Source organism: Marmota marmota, unplaced genomic scaffold (assembly GCF_001458135.2).
Source record: "Marmota marmota marmota unplaced genomic scaffold, marMar, whole genome shotgun sequence".
NCBI lineage: Eukaryota > Metazoa > Chordata > Mammalia > Rodentia > Sciuridae > Marmota > Marmota marmota.
In genome coordinates this window covers 2,296,754-2,309,126 of record NW_026000052.1, presented here as the reverse complement: position 1 = coordinate 2,309,126, position 12,373 = coordinate 2,296,754, and the positions used below count along the sequence as shown (strand labels likewise).

Here is a 12,373-nt window from a genome sequence, read left to right as displayed (position 1 = left end):
TCACTCCTGTCAGACTGGCCACTCCCTGCCCCTCGTCCATGCCTGGCCACAGGACCCCAGGGACCTACTTTATGGACAGAGAGGCTGAGGTCCTCCGGTCACTGGCATGCTCTTGGCCTTGGTAGAGAATGACCTGAAACCCAGATCCCTGGGATCCCTGGCTCTGTCCCGGGCCTTCCCGCGCCCTGTTGGGCCCGGCGGCCAGCAATCAGAGGGACTGACATTCTTCGCCTGAACATCTTGGCTCTGAAAGCCCATCTCCATCTCTGCCCTGAGGTCTCCTGACTCTGAGAGGCAGCGTCTGTGACCCAGGAGGCCGCTGCTCCTCCAGGGCTGCTCAGAGGGGAAGCATCCCAGCTGGGGCCTAGGCCTCCGAGCTCCCAGAGCCCGTCCCTGCCCTGCCCGGAAGCCGCCTGCTGGAGGCCCTGCCTGCGGAGGCCAGGAATCATTCGCACCCTCCCTCAGGCTGGGGCCATGTCCAGGGACATCAGGCCCAACCAGGTTCTTCCTCCCCATGACCTGCCTCCCTGGCTCAGACCCCGGGGTCACCAAGGGCACCGTGACGGTTAATAGACTCCATTGGCAGGGTGCCCAGCTGGGCTTCAGCGATGATGACCAAGCAGGCAGACGTGACACGATCCCAGCCAGGACTAACTCAAGAAAAATGGCCTTGCCTTTGGGTGAGAGAACACGGCCTCCATGAGGGTCTGGTCGCCAACGCACTCCCATCACCCCTCTGGGTCCTCCAGCCAGGGGTGGGCTGTGTGGCCAGGTGGGGTCGGTGACCAGAGTTACCACGTCCTGAGGTTGAGCTTGCTCTGGGAAGATGGCTCACAGCTGCAGCCTTTTATCTGCCCGGGGCTCCAGGGAGGCAGGAGGAGCCCCAGGAACGGAGGAGGGTCCCCAGGGACAGAGGAGGGGCCCAGGGACAGAGGAGGGGACCCAGGGATGAAGGAGGGCCCCAGGGACAGAGGAGGGGACCCAGGGACAGAGGAGGGCCCCAGGGAGCAGGAGGAACCCCCTTGCGATTTCAGACCGACTGGATCCTGGTGGCAGACACAGAGGGGCTGGTGTCAGTGGAGACCTAAGGAGAAAAACACAGCCTGGGTCCTTAGTGTGCCTCCCGTCCCCTCCTCCCTCTGGTAGGAGCCAGTCCCCACCTCCCTGAAATAAATATTTCACCTGAAGCAAGTGTGCAGCTGGCGCCAGCCGCACAGCCCCACTCGGGAGCGGCCCAGCCAAGTCCCGCTCCAGCAACCAGGAAGGACGAATCTCCTTAAATACAGCAATGTTTGTTTTTAATTATTGAATTAAGTACCCACATCTTTGCCCAACTCCCCTGTGCTCAGGGGAAGTTAGCGCTAAAGTGAATCGTAAAGACGCGGAGCCTGTGTTTCTGGGGTGGACTTGCCTTGAGGACTGGCCCCCTTCCCTGACCTTGGTCTCGGGGCTCTGCGGTCAGCACCTGGGCTCAGCTCTGTGACCCAGGCTGCAGGGCAGGGTCATCCCTGCACAGCATCCAGGGACCAGGGGGATTTCTTGGGGTGGCCAAAGAGAGCCAGGCTCTGGGCAGCCCTGAAGAAGCAGACCCCTGATGGTCTCGAGGGCAGAGCCTCAGGGACACGCGAAGCCTGAGTCACTCTAGGGAGAGATGAGGGGCAGTCTCCCATCCCACATCCTCCACACGCTGCGGGGCAGCAGGTCTCACATGGGCAGGAACAAACTCACTGACCTTCCCCGCCATAGTGTTCGCCCTGAATGGCCCGCAGTGGGCACGTCCCCTCCCCACGGGGGCTGGGCAAGCTGGCCTTCTTCCTCTCACCCCAGGGCATTTCCTAGGAGGGTTGAGAGCCCTGGCTGCCCCGCGGTCTCTGACCAGCAGACAGAGAAGGGGAGGGACAGTCAGCTCTGCCTCTGAGACAGAGGGGCAGCAGGAGGGATTTCATGTGACACCAGCAGACAGCAGGAAAGAGCCAGGTCAGGGTGGGAAACCAGAAGGTCCATCTGTAGGCTCACAATGGACCCCCAAAACCAGGAAAGAGATGGGGCAGATGCCTCCAACAGAGACCAGCAGAGCCTGGACAGAGCTCCAGGGTGAGGACGGAGTTGAGGGGGCCCAAGGACAGGCAGCTGATCATCCAAGGACATGGGCAGAGCCCTTCCCAGCAGCCTGCGGGGGGGGGGGGGTGGGCGCACCTCCCAACACCAGCCGTCACTCTCTGGTGACTCTTCCCGCCTATTGGACACTGTTGGTCACGTAGGCATGAGAAGAAAGGAACCCCACAATGTGTAGAGGGGCAGGACCCCNTTTAAATAAATTTTACTTTTTTCCGTGTTTCTTGGGTGTTGATCTTCAATCCAATTCTGATACTCAAGACTGTTGTCACCGGGACACAGGACAGGAGCTGGAGAGCTGGCTCAGAGGGCGGCTGGCCCCGGGGGATGACCGGGAGCAAGGCCTGGCTCTGGGAACGTGGCGGGGATGGTACCGACATCCAGGTGGTGAGCGCCCAGAGCTTCCTACTCCTGCCACCTGGGCCCCGAGGCTGGGCCCTGCTCTCGAGCCTTCCAAGACCTCAGGGTGGCTTCCCAGCAGGAGCTCTGCACCTCCAGAGTCTGTGTGTCTGTCCCCAGGAAAACAGCCCTAAATCCCTGCCAATCTCCGTGTCCTTCGCCCCATGCCTGGACAGAGAAATGTCCAGACCAGGGTTTCCCGGGGGCTACCTGGCAGGTCTGGAGGCGTTCTTGCTTGAGGCCGGGGCTGCAGGAAACACCTTAAGGATGTGCAGGATGGTCCCAAGAGGGAGTTTCCAACCCCCAACATCAGCGCCTTGGCCAACCAGAGGAAGGCTGGCTATGGACCCAGGAAGGATGGGCCCTGCCCCAGACTCAGGCACAAGAGGGTGGCACATGTCCTCAGGCCCAGAGGCTCCTGCCCCTCTGCTGGCTCCTGCAAGCCAGGATCCCTGTGCAGAGGCCACTTCTTCCTGGGCACCTTGCTCATGGTCTCTGTGGGCAGCAAGGCCCACCTGTAACTGAAGGCAGCTGGCTGACCAAGCCGAGCAGCCCAGGGCCCAGCAGCTCACCTGACGGTTGTGTGCTCCCTGGGCAGTGCCTGGGGACCACATGCTCTGACTGCATGATGTCTTCCGCTGTCTTACCAACACCCATGCCCCTCACACAGGCAGGCACACACACAGGTTCATACATATACGGCACACAAGGCACGCTGCACACGTGCTGCAATACACACACAGAGCACACACACACACAACAAAGCTTGCACACGTGCTCTCATACGCACTCGTATGGATGCCATGTACTGTGTCCCTGGGTTCCTGCACACACAGGAAAGTCCCCGTGTGCACACATAGACACACATATTACACACACGTGCCCACACATGCCTAGATGTGGTTCACGAATGCAAAGCACCCAAGCATGCACAGGCACCCCACTCACCCCCACATGTGCACACATGCACACAACACCCACGTGCCTCACACCAACGTGCACAGTGCGCATGGCCACCAGGCGCCTGAGCACACCTGTCACACCCATTGCTCTGAAGTCCCTCCCTCCCTCCCACCCGCTGCCTAGTTCATGCGGCTGCTGAACACAAACCTGCCCAGTTAAGATGTCTTGCTCTGCAGCCTCCCTGGGCCCTCCCTGGGGGCTCCCAGGCTCCGCCAAGCTGTGGCCTTCTGCTGCGCTCCCTGCTGCCCGGCCCTCCTCGGTCCTTTCATCCCTCACATCCTGGCTGAGCAACGTGGCGTCCACTCCCTTCCAAGGCTGAGGTTTTACAGGAATACACCACAGAAGCAAGCATTCGCACCCAGGCCGAGGGAGCTGGCTGGGGACCCAGTGCTCTCCTCGCAGGGTGGCACGTGCTGCCCGCTGCCGGGAAACCTCCCACACTGGTTCTGCTTGATTTCTGGGTTTTGCTCAAAGACTTCTTTCCTATTATAGTTGCTCCTTGGGGCATTTTTGCCCAAAGTGACAGACCTCTTTATGATCATGTGATGATAAGACTTGCTGGAATTTGTACGGCCAGCCCCTCGACTCCTGCCAGCCTCGGGGAGAGCAACTCCAGGTTGAGGAAGTTCTACAGGCATCAGAGGTCACCCAGTGCTGGCCTTCTTTCTAAGGCTGGACAGGGCTCACTGCAGTAAGTTCCTCCTGAGCCTCACCGCAGTCTCTCCTGCTGTAGGACCTGCCCTTGTCCTCTCTGTTGAGAAATAGTCCACTTGGCGGGCCTCCCTTTTCTGCTCAGAGAGGGTAGGAGCTTGGCTTTCAGGAGGACCAAGAGAAAGTTCACCTCCAGGGAGTCAGAGTCCCACCTCCAAGAGACCCAGACCTGGACCCCAAGCTCAAGAGGTTCCCCAGGTCCTCTCAGCTCCCCTCCCCACCCCCTGACACCCTGCAGGACTCTGCACTGTCCTCCCGTGCTGAGAAGATGCACACTCCTCTCTGACTGTGGGCCTTCTTTTTCCTCCCAGCTCTGAGCTTAGGAAAGAAAAAACTCCAAAATATGAATTATGTATTGGAAATTCAGGCAGAGCCATCACGGGCGATAAATAATTCCCAAGTACAGACACATTAGTTAGCTGTACAATCCACTTACAGGCCAACAACTGTCTTATTAGCAACAGGCCGAGCAGAAACCTCTCATGTGCAGCTTCAGGAGACACCGAGCCCTGCAGGCGTCCCACGAGCCACACTCCTGGGCCCGCGAGTCCACCGCCCCGCTCTGAGGCAGGTGGAAGCCTGGAAGAACATTCCTCGCTGAGGGCTGAGAGCGGCTGGCCTAATGCGGCGGCATCTCCTGGCTGGCAAAGGGACAGTTCCACACAGCTCGGGAACATTCTTCATGAACAGATAATAATTCTAGTGGAATTAGCACCTAAGCCATTTGCAACTCTGCTGGACGCCCTTACGTGCTTTGGGACATTTTACTCTCTGGGCTGTTGGTGTCCTTGACCCAGTGACATATTGGCGGAGTGATGATGATGGAAACACCTGGAAAAAGTGTGTGCTGAGTCAGGGTCAGCCTTGACCCAGAGCCTTCTTAGATAATTCCAAGTTACGGGCATGTCACCAGGGATCGAGGTGACTGGGGGTGCTCTCTCCAACGCCCTCTCTCTCCTTGCGAGAGTCCCTACGTCCCCATCGCCCACGGTGGTGGCATCGCCTCTTGGTTTCCTGGTACAAGGCACATGTCATCAGCAGGTCCCGTCACCCTACCTTCTGCATGGCTTTTTGTGCCAGGCACGGAGCTCCTGACGTGAATCATCCTCTTAAATCTCCAACTGTGACACCAGGACTATCATCCTCACCCCCATTTTGCCCAGGAACAAGAAGGTGAGGGGCCTCAGCCTCTGGACGATCTGATCCCATTCTGCTGCGGGGTCAGCCGAGTGGCATCGTCGCCCCAGTTTACTGGTGAGGAACCTGAGTCACAGCAGAGGGGTCTCCTGTCCCAACTCCCCCGCCAGGGTGCAGAGCCAGGGGAGACTCAGGTCCCCGGCCTCCAAGGCACGAGCAGTCTGCCAGCTGCTCTGGGCCACCAGATTCATCTTGTGGACGACAGGGTGGCTGGGGACCTTCCTCAGGACCAGGCTCTTTCCTCTTCCCTGCAGAGAGCTCCTCCTTTCACTCCAAAAGGTGGCTGCTGGCCCTCGGCAGGGCCTGGTGAGGAGCACGAGGACCCTGGACAGCTGGGGTCTTGCTGCCACATCTCAGGACCAGGCCCGCTCACCCTCCCCTGCACCTGGGCTCCCGCAGCCCTCGGTGGCCCTGATTTGTCACACCCTCCTCATTGCATGTCCTCCCTGCCTGTGGGCGGCAGAGCCCTGCTCCCTCAGGCGCCCCGGCTGCAGGCTGGGGCAGCGCCCAGCAGGGAGGCTGGGCCCCCGCAGACCTTCCTTCCTCGGAGGAGGCTCGGTGGCGCTCTGCTGGGATCCAAGCTTGCTCTGCAATTTAATGCCTTAAAAGCTCCAGCTTTCTCTCTGGGTCAATTTTCTTCCAACAAAATATTAAAATTAAGCTTTGAAAGCCTGCCGCCGTGGCCTGGGCCGCAGACCGGGCAGCAGAGCCCCAGCTCTGCGTCACTCTGGCTTAAATATTTAAAGAGATGCTGGGTAGCAGAGAGCTCTCAGGGAGCCTGGGGCCGGAGGGCGGTGGGGTGCCGAGAGGGACATCTGAAGCCTTGTCTGATGTGGGCAGGAGCCATCTGGCAGGCACTGCCTGGGACCCCAGGGTGGCTCCTACAACGGTCCTGAGGACCAGCAGCAGCGACAGAGTGACGCTGCCTCTGCTGGCCACCTGCCCGGGGCCCGGGAGGCGGCCCACGCCAGAGCTGCGCCTACAGATGGGAAACCACCCAGAGAGGCCGAGCGAGAGCCTGGACCACGATCCGGGCACTGCCCTGTGCACCTTGGGTTTTGCTCTAGCATTTTCTTCTTGTTCGATCCCCAGACGGCTCCGCTAGAAGGAGCATGGTCCTCGCAGCCCCAGCCCGTCATTTCCCAGAGGGGAGAAGGAGGCTGGGCGGGTCCGAGGTCACCCAGGCAGGTGGGGTGGGAAGAGCAAGTGTGTCTGTCAATCCATTCACCACTCAGCTGCTCATCTCATGGACGTGCAGGGCATGCAGGGACCTGGGATTATCCAGTGGGTGAGTGACCGTGTGTCCGCTGGGCCAAGCAAGCACAGCACTGGACACGGCAGGACCTTAAGGTGGGCGTGAGGTAGGACAGGAGAGACAAGAAAGGGGCAGGAAGGAGACACATGGGAAGGACAGAGAGTAGGATTTTAACTCAGAAGTTCTGCCTTGTTTTCAGGGCCGGCCACCCCTGAGCCTGTCCCACTTCCAGGTCTCTCACTCCCAAATTCCTGCGAAATATGTAGCTCTACCACGCACTGCTGATGAACGCCCAGTGAGCTGATGAGGCAGAGAGAACTGTCCAGCTCAGACGATGGATACTGCGTCAGCCCAAGCATGCTCCACTGACCAGGCCACCAGAACCCGTCTTGAGATCACAGACTGATGTCACTCCCACGCAGCTGTGTATGCCCTCTCCTCCCCAGGTCTGGAGAGGAGAGCCCGGCCCCCCACAGCGTGCCTCCCCTCTGGAGCTGGCCGTGTCCCCTGAGATGTAGGTCTGCCTTCCTGAGCCAACCTCTGTCAGGGCCTCTGACTGGCGTGTGCTGAAATTCCTTTCTGTCAAGCACCCAGGAGGCACGCTGGCCCTAAGTCGGTTTCTCCTTCCGTCTGGCGACTCCTGGACCCTCCTTTGGAGACACCTCCCCTCCTGAGACAGGCAGACCCTGGATCCTGATCCCACAGAGCGGAGCGGGAAAGACAGCCTACAACCTGGTGGGAGCAGGTGCTGGACTCGACTGCTGTCCCGCTAGAGGGGTCTGTCTCTGAGCCCAGGAGACAGATCTGGTGGAGGGCCGGGCTTGTGTGCAGGAAGCAGCTCAGCGACATCACTGAGCTCCTGGCTCCTGTGCACGTCCATGGAGACTGCGCGTGCCTGGATCTTCTGGCCCAGCCTGGGGCCACTGTCCCTACCCTTGGCTGGGTTTCTGGGATCGAGGAGGGCACGCCGTGTGTTTCCCTGCCCTCCTTTCCTCCGAGGACTCCACACGGGCTCAGGGGAAGGTCACAGCACCTGGTCAGAGCCAGCACTGCAGGAAGGGGACATCACAGCACCTGGCCAGAGCCAGCACTGGAGGAAGGGGACGTCACAGCACCTGGTCAGAGCCAGCGCTGGAGGAAGGGGACGTCACAGCACCTGGTCAGAGCCAGCACTGCAGGAAGGGGACGTCACAGCACCTGGCCAGAGCCAGCGCTGGAGGAAGCAGCGTTTGTCCTTTCCCCTCTGCCTGGGACTGTGCTCCCCCTGTGCCTCCTCCTGTGGCCTTCACAGCTGTCCCTCCCCTTCCCTGGGAGCAGTCCACTGCATGGACACAGGCTGGGAGTGGGACAGCCTTAGGCGGGAACTCACCTCAGCCCTGAGCGTTGCGAGGGCTCAGCCAGCCCCAGCCTCCGCCTGGCCCCTGGTCTGCAGTGTGAGGAGATTGACAGCAGGTGCTGCTGGTCCTCACATTGTCCTGAGACAAGGAGAGGGTCCACATGGAGTGGCCCTCAGGGACCAGCACAGGAAGAGGCCAGACAAATGGCATCCTGTTCCTGGAGCCCGGCTCAGCGCCCGTGTTCTGTCCCGGGGTGGGACACTGCTCTCCACATCTGCAGGCCCATGAAGGGAACAGCCAGAGCACGAAGGGGCATCAAGACTGGAGACAGGAGCCAGCGGATCCTGCAGGAGCCCGGGACGCCATCCAGGGGTGAGCCTCCCGCAGGCCGTGCTGCGGACCCACCAGGCCACAAGCCCCCTGTGCGAGAAGCCAGGGCAGTGCTCAGACCCAGAGTGGGAGATGACCACAGACTCATGGCCCCATGAGCCGGGCAGCTAAAGAGCCCCACGCCCTGCTCGTGTCTCCGGACGAGTGCCAGTGCCTCACTGCGTTGGGACAGCGGGAGCAGGGGACGGCCAAGCCCCTCAGTCCCCGCCCTGCTGCCTGGCACAGGCTCCAGCTCCAGCCGCTGAGCGCCAGGGTGACAATGTTTCACTGAGCAAATCCCTGGTGCTTCAGAGGCTTTCCAGTCGTGCTAGTGGCCTAAAAACCGCGTTCCACGTCACCGGGGTGAACGGCTGCCCATCACCGCGGAATCCGCTGCAGATACTGTCAAAAATCAATGCTGAAATCCACGGAATCTCTTGGCGAGGTTCACAGAAAAGCACAATCTAATGGTGGGAAACTGTCTCCAGCACAAGACAAATAACGATCGCACGCATTTCAACACCCTGCGGCCGCCTTGTGCGGGACTTCAACACTGGAGCAGACGCCCGCCTGGCGTCCACCCTGTCACACCTCTGGAATGCCCACCCCGAGCCAGGCAAGAGAGGGACCCTCAGGCCTGCTTCCTGCTCTCCACCAGACACCAGGGAGGCCAGGCCCGTCTCCTGGGGAAGCAGATGTCCACAGCCTCGGGAGGGAAGGGAGGCGACGGCTGTGAGATGTGGGAGTGGCCACAGTTGGTGTGGGGACAAGCTTGTGGTGGCAGTGGCTTGAGAGCTTACAGCCTGCGGGCACCCACTGGAGCTGGGCAAGGGCCTGCTGGCCTCCCAAAGGGGAAAGTGCCCAGAGGGCTAAACGCAGGCAGCTGGGTTGCCCCCGGCCCTGGGCCTCTGTGGAGCTTCCGGACACTCTGCCCAGAGCCATGAGCACCAACCCCCAGGGCCCAGCACGGGTGGCCAGCAACTTCTAGACTGGACCGTCTGGGCCCTCAGTGTCCATCCAATCTCCTGCACTTAAACACCTGGACCTGCTCTGTCCGGCAGAACTTCCTGTGGGGATGGAAATGTTCTAGAATGCAGTGGCCTGAGGCAGCAGCCAGGAGCCACACCTACCGCTGTCTTGAGAAGGTGGTGGCCCACTGAGAAGCCGAGTTCCCGATTGTGCAGAATTTTGCCTGATTTAGATCCAAGGAGTGAGGGTGGCTCCTGCAGCCAGAGGGAAGAGCCAGCTCTAGATGCCACTGCAGGTCAGAGTGACCCACCTCCACTCCAGATGGCCTGGGGCAGCTGTAGAGCAGGAGCCATCTGTGGGGTCTCTGAAGCCCTGTGTGGCCATGGATCCAGGCTCCAAGCCTGTGAGGGAACTTCAGTGCCAACAGCCCAGTGCTGGGGACCCTGGTGGGCTCAGCTTTTGGGGAACAGGGTCATGACAAGGGCCAGTGTACACGGAGGCCAAGGTGGGCCTCAGAGGGCTGCACGCCTTGGTCCCAAGGAAGGCCCCCACTCCCACTGCATCCCTCTGCAAAGGCAGGTCTGGGCACCTTCCCACCGTGGGGCTGTGAGGACTGACTGGTCCTCACAGGAGGGAGCCGCCCATGCCCGGCCCACCCCTGGGCTCTGGGGGGCAGCCTTCCAGGCCAGCTCTCCCAGGGTGTCCTCCGTGCTGTGTTTGTCACTTTACACGGGTAATGGGCAGGCCCAGCAGGGCTGGCCGCCTGTGCTCCTCCTGAACAGCCCCTGTGCAGACCTCCAGGAAGATGGAGCTGGGAACCCGCCTTCCTCGTGGTGGCCGGGAGGAGAGGCAGTTGCCATGGAGACGGCATCTGCCTTTTCACTCGAGTTTCAGAGGCAAACGAAGAGATAAGAGAAACGGGTGAACCCCCAGACGCGAGGCCTTATTTGCTTTCACCCTCGAGCCTGTGCGTGGGGCCGACGGGGAGGGGAACGCGGTAAAGCTCTCTCGAGACGACCCAGTTAGGGTTTGTCCACGGCTCTTGGAGACCGGGTGCACCCGGCCTGGTTGGACTGTTTTGCTGCCAAAAGATTTTGCAGCATCAGATTCTTGGCAGTGGGACAAACAGAAGGTCAAGGCCAGACACAAGCTCCTCCCACCCCAGAGGCCTCAGGCAGGGCCAGGAGGGGCGGCTGTCAGCACCCAGGGCACTGGGGCTGGAGTGGGAGGGAGGCACCCATGCAGACACCCACCTCCTGGGGAGGGGGAGAGGACTTGGGATGAGTTTGCAACCTTGGACCGAGCACCACAGAGGAACATCCAAAGGATAAATATGCATTTGTACGTCTATGCCGCACGCACGCACGCTCGCATGCGCACACGCATACACACACACACACACACACACACACGCATGCACACACGCACGCATGCACACACACTCCCCAGTGCACGTGAAGTGCTTGCTTGTGAGCGTTCACAGCTCCCCTGGAGCCGGGCTGTGCCAGTGCCAAGAGTGCAGACTGAGACACGGGGCCCCAAGGACCTGCCATTGGTGGGGACAGAGAAACCAGCGCCCCTGACAGCTCAGGTGAGTCCTGAGATGGAGGAGGAGGGGGCTGTATCCACACCAAAGAGCGGCCCCTGGGGCTGAGGGAAGGCCCCTGGGAGGCTTCCTGGAGAGGGCAGCATTGGAGCTGAGCTCTGGGCGATGCCTGCACCATGCAAAGAAGGCGCAGCGCCGGGCGGGTGGCCCTGCCGGGCTCAGCCTTGCCAGGCTGGGGGCTCAGGGACAGTCAGCAGGAGAGCTGGACAGGGCCCCGCCCACACAAAGGGGCATGGTCCACGGTGGCTCCAGTGCCAGCCTCCTCTGCCACCTCTCACTCTCGCTCTCTCCCTGTGAGGCTTGTATTTTCATTTTTCCGACTGAGGAGGGAATCGCAGGCTCGAGGAGCCCGGCAGCACCCCAGGGCTGTGCACACCCCACCTCTCCAGTCAGCGCTCCTGTCCCCAAACCGACCCTGCGCGGCCTGGCCTCCCCGTCGCCCTCCTTCGTCTCCCTCCCCAGAGCTCTTCATCTATTCGCTTGCCCCTTTTCACCAGGATCAACCTGTGTGACCGTGGGGTGGCAGGGAAGTGACCAGGCAGGAGCCTGCAGCACAGGCCCCGCCTCCCAGAGCCCACCCTCCCCGGCCCCCGCACCGGGGGCCCATCTCATCTGCCAGGCACCTCTTCCATCCGCCCATCAGGAGTGTTGGCTGGCATTCACCAGGACCCTCTGCCCTGGCCCAACTCTGCCACCCAAGGGCCCAGAGCAGGAGAGAGGCCGGCGAGGGCCATGAGGCCATATGCAGCAGGCAGGAGGACCCGGGGGATGACCTGGGAGGAAGGGGCAGGGCTGACCGAGGGTGAGCACACTAACCCTGTCCCTCTGCTCTTCCTGGCATCCTGGGTGAGCAGCAGCCGCGGTCCTCCGCCCCTGCCTAGTGGCCTGGAAGGAAAGATCCCCTTTTCCTGAGAGCGCCCTGCAGGGCTGTCACTTGGGGGCCTGCCCAGGGCGCCTCACCCCTCAGTCTGTGGTTGGGGAAACCGAGGCCCAGACTTCCCTGAGCCCCCCAGGTGTCTCCCAGACCACCCCTCCTTGGAGGTGGCTTGGAATCGGTGGCCAGTGGGTGGAGGCTGGGTGAGGGACGCAGCGCTCAGGTCCTGGGCGTCCCTGTGTCCAGCATCACATTTTACCTCAGAGACGCCTGTGACAGACGCCATCGGCTACAGGCTGGGCGGGGCAGCCGAAGCCCCCTGCACTTCAGCAGCTGAAGACTCTGGAGCACAGGCTCGGCACGAGGGGCCGAGGGGGTTGCCACACACAGGAGAAAATGCCCACAGGCGTCTGAAGGAGGAAGGAGAGACCTGGGCCCGTCCCCCACACACCTGAGTGAGCCTAGGACCAGAAGCCTGAGTCACAGTGCACGGGGAGCAGCAGGAGTCCTGAGGCATGGTGGCACGGTGGCATGGTGGCACGGTGGCACAGTGGCACAGTGCTGGGAAACAGTAGCCT

General features: G+C 61.3%; 1 long non-coding RNA gene across 1 annotated transcript; it reads right to left on the bottom strand.

Moving 5' to 3' along the window:
• Positions 1 to 958: 958 nt before the first annotated feature.
• On the bottom strand, positions 959 to 2,023 carry LOC125619728. Its single transcript, XR_007351280.1, has 3 exons — positions 1,733 to 2,023; positions 1,183 to 1,275; positions 959 to 1,084 (listed from the first exon to the last, which is right to left on the bottom strand). It is a non-coding gene; the product is annotated as an uncharacterized LOC125619728 (long non-coding RNA).
• Between the last annotated feature and the right edge of the window lie 10,350 nt (positions 2,024 to 12,373).